General features: G+C 38.1%; 1 pseudogene; it reads right to left on the bottom strand.

Annotated features, from left to right (window-relative positions):
• Nucleotides 1-11,183: 11,183 nt before the first annotated feature.
• LOC115937647 (cytochrome c oxidase subunit 5B, mitochondrial-like) lies at nucleotides 11,184-11,874 on the bottom strand (annotated as a pseudogene).
• Nucleotides 11,875-14,971: the final 3,097 nt, after the last annotated feature.

Raw genomic sequence — 14,971 nt, 5'->3', positions numbered from 1 at the left:
AGTTGATTTCTCCATTCTAGCTATTGTCTTCACAATTGCTAGCCTGAATTCCATCTCCGACATCTTGGTTATATCTGCATCCATTTGTAAATCTGCAGCATAAGTCATAATCTCTGAGTCTTTTCTGTTTGGGGGGCTCCTCCTCCTAGTCATTCTGTTGATGGGTGTTTGAGGGAATGTATAGAGTCCAAATTATTGACCAGAACCCAAGCAAGATGCACCTGTTTTCTTGGGACCTTAGGGTTGTTGGCCTCTTGTTTTCCCAGCCTGTCTTCTGCGGGAGGGGCCTGCCATGCTGTTACTCAGGCAACCCTGTTTGGGGAGTTGCCCTGCGCCCCTGTGGTGGGGGATGGGCTCAGTGGGAATCAGTCTTTGGGGCTTTTGTTCTCTAGTGCCTTTCCCTGGCAGCTTTCCACATCTTTTCCGCGAGTCAGAGCAGAAGAGACTGTTTCCAACCCTCTGCCTCAGAGCAGAGAGACCTCAGTCTGTTCTTCACTGAGCTCTCCAGGCCACACCATCTCCATTTCTGTTCGTGCTGCTATAAACTGCAGCGTCCTGAGTTGTGGGCCCCTCCGCAGTGCTCCCAGTCCTGCCTCCAGCTCGGGGCACGTCTCTGCCCTTTGTGCTTCTAAAACCACCAGCTGCTCCCAGTTCACACGCGTGTGTGCACGCACGTGCCTCCGCCACTTGGGGTCCTGTCCCGGGGACTGCAGTTCGTGTGCGTGCGACTCCGCCACTCAGGGTTTCCACCCCGGAGGTTGCAGTTCACCAGCGGGACCCTGGCACACCAGATTTCCGTCTCGGAGGCTGCAGTTCTGGATCATGGTTTTTTAATCCATTCTGCCAATCTCTACCTTTTGGTTGGAGAGTTTAGTCCATTTAAATTTAAAGAAATTATTTATGAAAAAATTTACTTCTGCCATTTTACTTTTTTTCTATATTTCTCATATCACTTTTTGTCCCCCATTTCCTCCATTATTGTCTTCTGTTTAGATGATTTTTTGTAGTGACATGTTTTAATCTTTTCTCACTTCCTTTTGTGTATATTTTATACATATTTTGCTTGTGGTTACCATGGGGATTACATATGATATCCTAAAGTTATGACAATCAAATTTGAATTCATATCAATTTAATGTCAGTCACATATAAAAATTCTACTCCTATACAGTTCCACATTATTGGTGTCACAAATTACATCTTTACACATTCTGTGCCCAGTTGACATAGATTATTCATTATTTTATGTATTTGTCTTTTAAATCTTGAAGAAAGTAAAAGGCAGAGTTGTAAGTTAAAATTACAATAATATTTATGTTCAGATCTGCCATGTATTTCCCTGTACAAAGTCATATCTTCATCTGACTACTATTTACTGTCAAGCATACTTGCATTTCAACCTGAGGGACTCCTTTTAGCATTTCTTATAGGTGAGGTCAAACCCTTCAGCTTTTGTTTATCTGGACTATCTTAATTTCTTTCTCATTTTTGAAGTACAGTTTTACCAGATACGGAATTCTTGGATGACAGTTTTTACTTTCAGCCTTTTAAATATATCATTCCACTGCCTCTGACCTCCTTCTGCTGAGAAATAGGCCAGTAATCTCATTCAGGATGTATAATACATGATGAATCAGTTTTATTCTTCTTGCTTTCAATATTCTCCTTTTGTCCTTGCATTTTAGACAGTTTGATTAGAATGTATCTCCATGTGGGTCTCTTTGAGTTTCTATTACTTGGAATTATTGAGCTTCCTTTACTTGTACATTCATGTCTTTCATCACATTTGGGGCGTTTGACCATCATTTCTTCAAATAATCTCTGTCTCTTTCTCACTCTCTTTTTGTGAGACTCCCATAATGCAAACATCTATCAGCTTGATGGTTCCTTAGATTCAGTCACTTTTCTTTACTTTTTTTCTGTTCCTCATACCCATAATTTCAATTGTCCTATCTTCAAGTTCACTGATTTTTCTGCCTGCTCAAATTTCCGGTTGAACTCCTCTGGTGAATTTTTCACTTCAGTAGAGTATTTTTCGCTTCCACATTCTATCTCTTGTTATTATTCTCATTTTGTTCATACATTGTTCTCCTGATTTCTTTCAATTCTTTGCTCATGTTTTCCTTTAGGTCTTTGAGATACTTAAGACAGTTGTTTTGAAATCTCTGTCCAGCAAGTCTTATTTTGAGCTTCTTCAGGGACAGTTTCTGTCCATTTCTTTTCTTTGAACATGTCATGTTTCCTTGTTTCTTTGTATGCCTTGTGATAGTTTTCTTGAAAATTGAGGCTTTGAATATTACAATGTGATATCTCTAGATATCAGATTGCCCTGCTCCAAGAGTTCCTTCTTTGTTTGTGATTGTTAAAAACTGTATTAGCCCACTGGTTTTGAGACTTCCAAACTATTTTTTGCAAAGAATAGTCCTTGTCCCATGTGATCACTGAAGTCTCTGTCCTTTTAGATGTGTCCAGCTAGTGTTGTGACAGAGACTTGAATGTCAAGAATTCTCCCAGTCTTTGACAGTTAGCTCTATGATGGGGAAATTCTTCAACACCTAGTTATGCTTGCTTTGAGCATAAGAATCAGCCCAAGTTCAAAGTTTAATGTCTTCTCAAGTCTTTTCTGATTCTGTGTCTTGCCTAAGCATGCATTTGAATTTCTAGTTTTCCTTGTATACACAGCTGTTTTTGAATGCCCTAATTTCCAAAGAGTCTCAACCCTAGCCTCCCCCCATGCCTTAGATTGTCTATTGTATGTCTCCTCCCCATGATCTCTTACCCTTAGAATCAATCTGTAGATCTATCGTCACCTTTTCATTATGAGGAACACTGCCCACAGTTTTTCTTCCTGAGTTCTGAGTTAAGCAAAACAGACATGAGCACTTTGCATTAGTCTTTTGAGTATCCCCCGAGGTAGTTTAGAATAGACATGCACAGTAATTTGTTAATAAAGTCTGTGCTGATCCATCCAGTTTAAGAGAAGGAACTGGGAACTGGGTTACTGCTGCTTCAAGACAAAGACTGCCACCATGCTGGGGAAGGGTTTGGGTAAGAGTAAGTAAAAATGACACAAAACTTTTTCATTTTGAATATGGCTTTTTCTTGATTGGATGTTTACTTCGTGGCTGCAAAAGTGGCTAATTTCCAAGGCTCTGACAAAGTTGATTGAGACAATTTTTGTTTGCCTGTTTCAATATTTCTATGGGGGAATAAGAGTTTGGAGCTTCGTTGTTCACCATTTTGCTAATATCAATCCCTCTCCCAATTCTTTTTAAATTTTGCTGCTTTCATTCACATTTATTGAACTTCTAGTACAGTGATCTTTTGAAACTAAATACAGAAATTTGCCAATTTACTTATATTATTTTAGTTTATTGGATTTTCATCACTCTAGCTTTCAGATGATATCATCCAACATATTCTCTATTCCCACCAGCTTCCTGTCATCCACAATCCAATAAAACCCTTCACTGTTCTTTAATTCTCTATTTAAAGTTTTAAAAGAATAGCATGATCAATCAGTGTTCTCCCAGTCTCTGTCCTGTCCTCTTAATGGTCTCACCAGCATCTATCCAAGAATCAAAACCATGTATTATAGCTATTTTGGTTTTTAATAAATCTAAATTAAAGTTCCCAAGCCATGAAATCTCCTCAGGGAGTGCAGTCAACAGATGTCTTACAGATGCTAGAAGCCTTTAAAAGTCAAAGAAGATAATTACTGATGGCTTTTTAAGTGACATAGACTCATTCATTCCCCAAATTCCATTTAAGGAAGAATTTTGGATCCCATTTAATGTCTTAAGTGGAATTTTACTTGTAGCACTGAAAACCGGGAGATGGTTTATCAGAAAATGTGAAAGCTTTGAAATCAAACAGACCAATGTTCAAGTTAACACTTACAAATTAAGCAAATTACTTAACTGGTATTAAATTCTGTTTCCTCATCTGAAAAAAAGAAGAAGAAGAAGAAAATAACAACTGCCTTGCAGGGGATACCATGAAAATTAAATAAAAGAGCACATATCAAATCATAATACTGAATAAAAAGTTCCTTTCACTAGAAAAAAAAAAAGAATGTAATCTAGACTATGAACTTTTCCCCCAAAACTACTAATTTATTAAAGAGGTATTACACGGAGGCCAAACTGTTGGTTTATATTGCTTTCTCGTTTCCATATGCTATAGCATGATTTAAATGTGATACAACAGGGTATTTTTGGAAGATGGATGGAGGAACCCACTAGGAAAATATTTGCATGAGGGGTCAAGAAGCTTCTTAGAAAGATTTCTTCATTGATGAATCACAGACCTGTACCCCTGAAACAAATAATACATTATATGTAATAAATAAATAAATAAATAAATAAATAAATAAATAAATAAATAAATAATAAAATACTTCTTCATAAGGGAAGAGGGAGTCAATATCTAAATATGTGGCCCAAATTTAATGAGTACAAGTCAGAGAATAAGGGTTTCTTTGAGTATAACATAATGATATATGCTATTCAGGTTGTCCTCCACCCAGCTCCCTCCACTCTTAGGGAGAGAGGAATGAAATAAAGGGAAAGTAGAAATAAGAGCTATTTCACTCAATTTCCTTGGGACATCAAGGACACAAGCCCACTATGTTTTATACTTGAGTTAACATAATAAAATGCAAGTTAAAGAGAGAAATTCTGACTCACTTTGTCACAATGTAAGACTGGCAGCTTAGGAATTAGAGGTAGGCAAGAGGGGCACTTGCACTGGATCTTGCTCATCACAAACACCAAACAACAAACTAAAAAATAGTGCAATGCCCAAAGGTACATCTTTCACCTGTGATCTGGTGCTTTTCTGGCAGAACATGACTCCACTCATGATGTTACACTACCCAGGCAAAGGCACACTTTTCTCCATCTCCTGCCCAACACCTTCAACACAAAAGGTGGCCATGTCCAAATGCTGTGAAGCCTGTGGGTTGTATTACTGCCCACAGCTGGGTCCAACACTGTCTTTGCATGCAGGGAGAAATTAATAAGAAGAATGCTTAGGTATGATAAAGAATGTATTTTGAAAAGTTAATTTACCTTTTCAGTTCTTCTTTAGCATAAATACAATGGATTCTTGCATAGTGAGATCAATTCTCAGTGGCACCCCATATTTCTGAGAGTCCATATTCTTGCTTTTCTTCTTATGCCTATTCATGGTTCCTAAGGGATCCACATATCAGCACAGTATTCACCACAATTAATGAGAAACTACATGGTGGCTGAGAAATATTTTGCAACATTAAACAATTTATATTACTCTTAAATCTATGTATTTTGGTCTAGACTTAAACATGCATGAAGCACAATACCAATTCTTTACATCAGCAACTACATGGGCACTGTGAATTGTTTTATGTTTACAAAAATATAAGTATAATGAAAATTATATAAGATTTTTTTAATTTTTATTTAAATTCAATTAGCCAACATGTAGTACATCATTAGTTTCAGATGTAGAGCTCAATAATTCATCAGTTGCTTATAACACCCAGGGCTCATCACATCATGTGCCCTCCTTAATGCTCATCACCCAGTTACCCCATCCCTCCATCCCCTTCCCCTCCAACAACCCTCAGTTTTTTTCCTATAGTTAAGAGTCTCTCATGGTTTTTCTCCCTCTGATGACTTCCCATTCAGTTTTCCCTCCCTTCCCCTATGATCCTCTGTGCTGTTTCTTATGTTCCACATATGAATGAAACCATATGATAATTGTCTTTCTCTGATTGACTTATTTCGCTCAGCATAATACCCTCCAATGCCATCCACATCGATGTAAATGGTAAGTATTCATCCTTTCTGATGGGTGAGTAATATTCCACTGTATATATATACCACATCTTCATTATCCATTCTTCTGTCGATGGACATCTCAGCTCTTTCCACAGTTTGGCTATTGTGGACATTGCTGCTATAAACATTGGGATGCAGGTCTCCCTTTGGATCATTACATTTGTATCTTTGGGATAAATATCTACAAATGCAATTGCTGAATAATAGGTTACATCTATTTTTAACTTCTTGAGGAACCTCCATACTGTTTTCCAGAGTGGCTGCACCAGCTTGCATTCCCACCAAGGGTGTAAGAGGGTTTCCCTTTCTCCGCATCCTCACCAACATTTGTTGTTTGCTGATTTGTTAATTTTAGCCATTCTGACTGGTGTGAGGTGGTATCTCAGTGTGATTTTGATTTGTATTTCCCTGCTGCCAAGTGATGTGGAGCATTTTTTCATGTGTCTATTGGTCATTTATAAGTCTTCTTTGGAGAAATGTCTGTTCATATCTTCTGCCCATTTCTTGACTGGATTTTGTTTTTTGGTTGAGTTTGATACAAAACCAGATACAACCAGATACATTTATCAGTGGAACAGAACAGAGAACCCAGAAGTGGACCCTCAACTCTTTGGTCAACTAATATTTGACAAAGCAGGGAAGAATATTCAATGGAAAAAAGACATCTCTTCAACACATGGTGTTGGAAAAATTGGACAGCCACATGTAGAAGCATGAAACTGGACTTTTTTCTTACACCATACACAAAGATAAACTCAATATGGATGAAAGATCTCAATGTGAGACAAGAATCTATCAAAATCCTAGAGGAGAACACAGGCAGCAACCTCGTCGACCTCAGCTGCAGCAACTTATTCCTAGAAACATTGCCAAAGGCAAGGGAAGCAAGGGCAAAAATAAACTATTGGGACTTCATCAAGATAAAAAGCTTTTGCACAGCAAAAGAAACGGTCAACAAAACTAAAAGGCAACATATGGAATGGGAGAAGATATTTGCAAATGACATAGCAGATAAAGGGCTAGTATCCAAGATCTATAAAGAACTTCTGATAAAAGATTTTTAAAATTAAATTTAAATTTTAGCTTTTTTTCTATAATTTTGATTTAAAATTGGATATTCATTTTTTTGAAATTTGTATTTTACATCCTAACAAATTTTTAATATTTTGAAAGAAAAATGATTTTTCAAAAACATGAAAGTAATGTTAATTTTTAAGACTTTTACACTTGTTTTAACTTATATTTTTATAAAAATATTTCCATTTTAATCATTTAGATTGTTACTTTCAATTGAACACAAACTATGTAAAAATTTTTATTACATCTATGTAATTAGTGATTTTGCTAAAATGAAGCAAGAAAAAATAAGTTTTATTTGATAAATATTTATTATTTGTGTATATTTTATTTTATTATTTATGAAGACATCTACAGAACAACCAGATATGTGGGATAATAATTAAATTCATCTTTGATATTTTGCTTTTAGTCATATAAAAATTCTAGTTTTATATATATTTTTATTTTGTAATTATGAAGACATTTATGAAGATAGAATAATAGAATATAAGTATTTGTTAACTGTTCATTAGTTTGAATTATAACTTTCAATATTACACATGTTATATGTGAGTCACAATTGTTACAGCAGCCTGGATGCAGGGACCCAGAGACTCCTAAACCCCAAGACGTTAGGACTCACACAGCTCTGGCAACCAAAGGAGAAATTTTCCTGAAAGCCAGGGCAGAAAATAGGGAAATGGCAGCCATCAGGTAGCTCAGAGAATCATATCCCAGGGCATGGGACACAATCTGTAAGGATCCCCAGAAACAGCCAGGAGAAATAAGGATAAACTAGAATGGAAGTCTTAATTGTGTGGAGACACATACAGGAAAATATTCTAGGGCTTCTCTGTGATTTATTTCTACCCAAAGACCATGTAGCCTGAAAAATCTTGAATTACATAAAGAAACAGAAAAGTCCATCTCCTACCCCAAACTTCCAGAAAAATATGCTTTGCAAACATTTAGACATATCTTAATTCTGCTGTAATAAGCAGCTTAGTATTCAGATAACCACAAAAAGAAACCTACTAAAAAACCAACTCAGCTGAGCTATAAGAAAGGAAGCTATAAGCAATGAAAGGCAAAAAAATTACTAAAGCTCTTGGGGTCTTGGCAACATGTGTAACCAAATTACCTACATCAACATATCATCTCCAACTATAGGATGATCCCCTTGGAGGTGATCAGTCATTACAGATACAAAGCAAACCCAGAGTAAACTCCTGAGAATTATTTATGTAAGACCCAACAGCTGCTAGGGATAACAAAACAATCATTTACTGGAAGCCCAAGTAAAATCCAATAGCATCCAAAGCAAGATATCCTGTGGGTAGTGGACTGGCAAACACTCTCACCACAGTAAGGGATCTGTTGGTTTGATGGCAGTTCATAAGACAAAAGCAAAGCTACAGCATTTAAAGGCCACATCACCACTCCACATTATTAATCACTGAAAAATCAATCCCCAGTTGTCCTTTGGCTCTTCTTGCCGTGTATACATATATCTGATTTGTTTGGGGGAAAGTGTTCTAGATGACCTAGACTGTCCATGAAATGCGCTTTCAGTACAAAATCTATTTTTTTGCTAATAATATCTAACTGAACTGAAAGTGCCACTTAAATTGTCACTAGACTAAAGAGAATAGTTCACATTGTGTCATTCTCAGTTAACTGATTCCTACAGAGAGAAAATACCTCAAAAATTCTGCCTGGCCTTTTCTGTTCCTAAGTTTCCATACTTTCTAGGGTCTGACAAACATGGGCAACTGCAAATAATTTGGTGATTGTAATCTGATGGACAATTATTTAATCTTAACATTTGGGTATTTAGTGTTCCTACTGAATTCATAAAGTTGCCTCTTGATGATGTCTCTGTCTTTGAAGTTAAGAGTGATTTTTAAACAATATCGTTGAAGCTTAGCCAACATAGAAAACATTCACAAAGTACTTTCACAGGATAGTAGCTCAAATCTTAAGCTTAAGAGGATGCTAAATTAACATGCAGAAATATGTAACAAGAAAGAAGGAAGAGAAGGAGGAAAGGGCAAAGGGAGGGGTGAAGGGAATATAATCTGGGATAAAGCAAATATTTCACAGGAAAAAAAATTCTGTTAAATTGGTGTATAGTTACAGATGACAGAATCTGGCAGGTTTGGGGATTTTTTCCTAACCATTTGGAATAACAAAGAGACTTGAGGAGGATAAAGATACAGTGGCAACAAAAACTGGAGTAAAATAAAATCACCGTAGTTTTTACAAATATTATTATTGTGAAGAACAGGATTCAGTAGAATTTTTTGTAAAGAGCCATGCTGTAAATATGTGAGGCTTATAGGCCATTCAGTCTCTGCTACAACTGCTCAGCTGTGCCATTATACAGTGAAAGTACCATAGACGGTACAAAAACAAATGAGTGTGGCTGTGTACCAATAAAACTTCGATTTTTAGACACTTGAAATTCTAATTTTATATAACTCTCATGTATCACAAAGTGGTTTTCTTCTTTCATTTTCTTAAACATAAAAAGATGTAGAATCATCAAATTGTAGAATCAGTTAGGAATTGATAATAGCCTGCAGGCCATACAAAACAGGAGGTAGTGGCCAGATTTGGCCCATGGGCTATAAAAGCAAGGTCATTTATGATGCAGGACAGAACCTAACTATCCATCGTGTGGGAAAGAGGAAGAGGTGGGAATTTGGTTAGAACATTAACCAGCTATGTCCCCCATAGCAAGAGGTTTGGCGTGGTTGGAGAGCTGGGCAGTGGAATTGGGACCCAGTCAGGCCAATGTTGGCAGCTAAGGACCGTCTTTGCTGAATGTATGTCAGCAGGTCTCCATGTAGTGGCAATACTTCTAGTGGGGCAGATGTTAACAAAAAAGGTCATCAGTTTGAAATGGAAACTCTGAGATGCAAGGGCTGTAAACCTAGCGATACACAGTGGGAGCAGGTTGGGGAGCTAACAAGGTGATCAGGGTATATGCAGTCTAATGGGCTGAGCATCACAGAAGGTTCCAGTCCCAGTGGAAAAAAAGAGGTATCACTCAGTAATCAGGGAAGCAGCTCTGTCATCAGGCATGCTCGGGGGAAGGCCTCACCAAGTACCCCATCCTTGTGATCTCTGAACAGGGCTTAGGGCAGCAAGACAAACCCTGTTCCCACATTGTGGCACATAATGCTCCTTATATTCTGCCAGGCATTTCCAGATCACATAAATAACTGGATAAGACCGAGCAATAAAACTGAGTTGGGCAATGAAAGGCATAGATTGACAAGTGTCATTTGAGTATAGATTCCAAAATAAAACAACAATTAGTAGAATTGTTTATAAGAAAGATAATTACTTTCAAGGATTCTGACCCCATACTAGCTTTCTGGATCCTTGGGCAACTTGAGACTTTAAGACTCTCAGGTGTTGAGATAAATCATACAAGCTTTTAGCTATAAGATCTCAAATCTCACAAGTCACTGGATTCTAACAATACCCAGGAAGTGCTCCACTCTGAGAGGAGGGTTTAAATTTCTGAATGGATCTTCAGGTCTCTAAATGTGATAGAGGTTTGAAACAGGCCCTGTGAACGTCAGATGCAAACTCAGAGCCCAGGATGACTTGAAGTCTTATCTAGAGCTCAAAGGTAGAAACTAGTGGCCTCAAATAACTAACAGAATTTACTAATCCACAATTTACTGAGCATATTGCCAATTGATTCATCAACATGAGTCCCCCTCACTTTGGAGGGGAAAATACTGAGCTATGTAAACACCATTTTAGCAGGCACAAGTTCCTGGTCAACCCTAAGATACAGACATCACAGAATAAAGACTGTAGATATTTATTAAAAAGAAAATAATCAAAACAAATGAAGATGGAGAATTGTCACTATAACAAATTACAGAAAAATGAACAAGTATAAAGTCAGAAGGAAGTAGAAACAAAGAAAAATGGAGATATATTTGAGGAACTATATCCAAAAGAAGGTGTTTCTTTAAATACCCATAGGTAAAGTTCAAAATAATGGGACAAAGACCAAAAGGAAAAACATCCAAAATGGAAGCTTTTTTAAGCAGTAGTACAAACTTAGAAATCTAAACCAGTTCTGGAAAAAGAAAAATGTTTTGTTGAATAACAAAAAACTCTGTTCCCCAAAATTAAAAATAAAATTACCTTATGATCCAGTAATTCCCACTTGGGTATAAATCCAAAATAATTCAAAGCAGGATCTCAAAGAGATATTTGCACACCCATGTTCATCACAGCATTACTCATAGCATCTAGAGGTGGTGGAAGCAATCCAAATGTCCATCAACAGATTGATAAGGAAAATGTGGTGCATGCATACAATATTATTCAGCCTTAAAAAGGAAAGAATTTCTCACTTTTCTTTTAATGAGAGAAGGAGCCAATGGAATAGCTAGTCTTTATTGGAAAGACACATTTTGAATAAGTTAAAGCAAAGGCTCAGTGGACCAACTGGTGGGGCAACAGCTTATAATGCATTCCACAGCTAGGGCATCGCTGGGTCTCACCTTTGTGCAGCCAGAACCAGATGATGGCACTATTGTCCTCTTCACAGATGCAGCCCGCTATTCACTTGTTGGTGATAGATGGGACTAAATTCAAATCTTCCTTGGTGCCAAAGCTGCCTTTGGGCCTAGCATATAATATTGGTCCAGTCCCTTCCATGCAGCCATCATGACCTCCCTCTTCAGCCCAGTAGCCTGCAGGTCAGCAGTAAGAACACCACCTTCAGAGGCCATGAGCACACTGCAGCAACTCAATTGGGATGGCAGGCCCTGAGGGCCTGCGTGGCCAGTGATCTAATTCTGCAGAATAACCTTGAAGCCATCATGTCTGCTACAAATAGTAGCACTTCCTGAAATTCTCACTTTTGTTACAATGTGGATAAACCTTAAGGACATTATGCTAAGTGAAATAAGCCAGACACAAAAGGGCAATTACTGTATGATTCCATTTATATGAGGTGTCTAAAGTTGCTAATTTGTAGGAATAGGAAGTAGAAAGGTGATTGTAGAGGGTGTGGGGAGGGGAGCAAGTGTTTAGTGGGTATAGAATTTCAGCTTTGCAAAATTAAAAAGTCCTAGAGATCTGTTGCTCAGTTACGTGAATATACTTAACACTACTGAACAGTATACTTCAAAATGGTTAAGATGGTAAATTTAATGTTATGTGTTCTTTACCACAATAAAAAGAACTATACAACATAAAATTATTTTTAAATGTGAATACAACATCTAAATTTTTTAAAGATTTTATTTATTTATTTGAGGAAGAGAGAGGAAGAGAGAAAGCGCTAACAAACAGGGGGAGGGGCAGAGGAAGAGGGAGAAGCAGAGTCCCCGCTGAGCAGGGAGCCCGATGCGGGGCTCCATCCCAGGACCCTGAGATCATGACCCAAGACGAAGGCAGCCACCTAACAGACTGAGCCACCCAGATGCCCCCAAAATCTAAAATTATTAAAAGAATTATTATAAAAATAAAATTAAAATAATTATTACTTGTAATAAAAATAGAATTTAAAAATTTAAAAAAACAAAAAAAGGCTCTGGAACTGAATAACCAAGGGAAACCCCAAAAGTGCTGTGTCTTTCCACTGGAGTCCCAGTGAATACCCTCCATATTTGGATACCTCAATGTTGTCCTGAGCCAAAGAGAGCAGATAGAGTGGTTGCTGTCACCCTGCCTCCAGCCAGCCAGCAGCAAGAGGCAGGCCCCAGCCCTCCACCTCTCCTGTGTATTATGACCTGGACCTGAAACCTTCCTGGCTTCCTGTCTGCACCAGCCTATGTCCTCCTCGAAGCTGTGTCATCAACAGGCACATGGCAGCAGCTCATTCTTTCCTAAGAGCCTAACGATCCTGATTTAGATCACTGGAATACTTTTAACAGCAACCTTGCATATCCAAAAGTTCAAAAAATAAGTTTACTTATCTTTGTCTGAAATTATTACTTTGGAGAAGCCAAATTAGGAAATTACTCATCTAAACGACCTCTACTTGGGCGCCTGGGTGGCTCAGTTGGTTAAGCGACTGCCTTCGGCTCAGGTCATGATCCTGGAGTCTCCAGATTGAGTCTCGCATCGGGCTCCCTGCTCGGCAGGGAGTCTGCTTCTCCCTCTGACCCTCCCCCGTCTCATGTGCTCTCTCTCATTCTCTCTCTCTCAAATAAATAAATAAAATCTTTAAAAAAAATAAAAATAAAAAAATAAAAGATCTCTACTAAAAGAAATCCTATGTTTTCATATAATATTAGGAAGCTGTTTTAAAAGGCATTTAGGCTCTCCTACATTCTCCCAGGCCACTGCAAGATGAAAAAACTTCTTTACTTAAATGTTAAGACTGGCCAAACATTTTCTGGGCTATGCACTGGGTGTTATATGCAAACAGTGAATCATGGAACACTACACCAAAAACTTATGAAGTACTGTATGGTGACTAACGTAACATAATAAAAAATAATAATAAATAAATAAGTAAATATAAAAAAAATCAGGTAAACAAAGCAAAAGCTCTGAAATGCAAACAAACCTGGAAATCCGTCACATCAACTGAAAAACCTCTCCCATAAAGAGATCATAATAAAATTTGCTCACTTTTTAAAAATACTTTTTAATAGGTTTTTTAATTAAGTAAACTCTATGCCCAACATGGGGCTTGAACTCACCACCCAAAGATCAATCGTTGCATACTATACCAACTGAGCCAGCCAGGTGCCTCAAAATTTGCTCACTTTTATATGCCCAGAATTTGACACATGAAGAGCAAACAATAAATAATTATTGAATTGATAAACGAATGAAGCATCCTACCTTCTCAGGGATTTGATAAATAAGTAAGAGCTGACAACATCAGAGTGATTTCTCTAAGATGCACTAAATTTGGTCTAAACAAAAGTAGGAGGCTGAAATTCGGTGCTTCCACTGGGTAGTTTCCAAGGCTCCCCTTGGTAAGTAAGATCATTTATATATGTGGGGAGAAAGGCACCCTGAGGGATTTAGACCTCCACTCACAAAGTGAACTGCAGGCAGAATGCTGTCCACTGGGCACGCACATCCTGAACAGGAATGGGAATTCACTCTGAGCTCGATGGGGCGTGACGTGGTGGAGCAGGGCGGGGCGGGGCGGGGAGGGGGAGGGGAGGACATTTTACCATAGCAGGTTGTGGATGACTCTCCCCTGTGCTTTTTATTTTTAAGTAAAAATGCCTTTAAAAATAATTTTACTGTTTGCTCAACTCAGAGCAGCAGCAGCTATAAGACCAGGCCTGCCAAAATCCATTGACTTCTAGTCTCACCTCAATCTTCTTTTGGGGATATTTCATATAACCTTTGGATAAATCACCTTGGTTTCCTCGCTTATAAAAAATAAGTCTAATAATAGTACTTACTTCAGAGGTCCCTTATGGGAATAAATGAAATAATGTATATAAAGCATTTAGTGAAATAGCCGGCATAAAATAAGCACTCATTAAAAGCCAGATATCATTTTTTTTCACTATTATCCAGAATGTGGCATAGCCCTCAGTGTGTGTTACCCCAGAGATAATATGAATCATACATTTCTCAGTTGGTGGCAGAGGACTTGATAGCTGACTTCCAGGTGCAAACAAAAACTAAGAGCCCTCTGGTATGTTAAAAGACTGGACCCTGAAAAGTTTAGTTATCCTGATTCCCCAAACTGGCTTTTTTAAACACATGGTTCCATGATGCAAGAGGTGCCAAATCTAAATCTAACAGAGATACGCTGGGACCTCACAGAACTGCTTCAGTCCTGCCCAGAACCTTCCTGCAGCCTTCCTCCAATGTCCAGAGCACACAACATCTGACTCAGTCCCGCCACAGGAGGCTTGCACAGCCCATCCACCAGCACATATTCTGAACACATGGGGCAGAGCTATACAGCTGCAGCTGACTCAGAGATGAACAGACTTCCAAAATGGAAAACGACACCATATGATTTCCCTCTACATCTCCCTTTGAAATGAAAGCTCTCCATCACCCACCCCCTCCAACCCATCAAGTTCCAGCTGCACCAGAATGCATTTCTGGGATGAGTAATTAGT

The sequence above is a fragment of the Leptonychotes weddellii genome, chromosome 4 (genome assembly GCF_054177405.1).
Source record: "Leptonychotes weddellii isolate Sample4059 chromosome 4, ASM5417740v2, whole genome shotgun sequence".
NCBI lineage: Eukaryota > Metazoa > Chordata > Mammalia > Carnivora > Phocidae > Leptonychotes > Leptonychotes weddellii.
The sequence above is the reverse complement of the archived record's forward strand: the minus strand, read 5'-3'. Positions and strand labels throughout refer to the sequence as shown.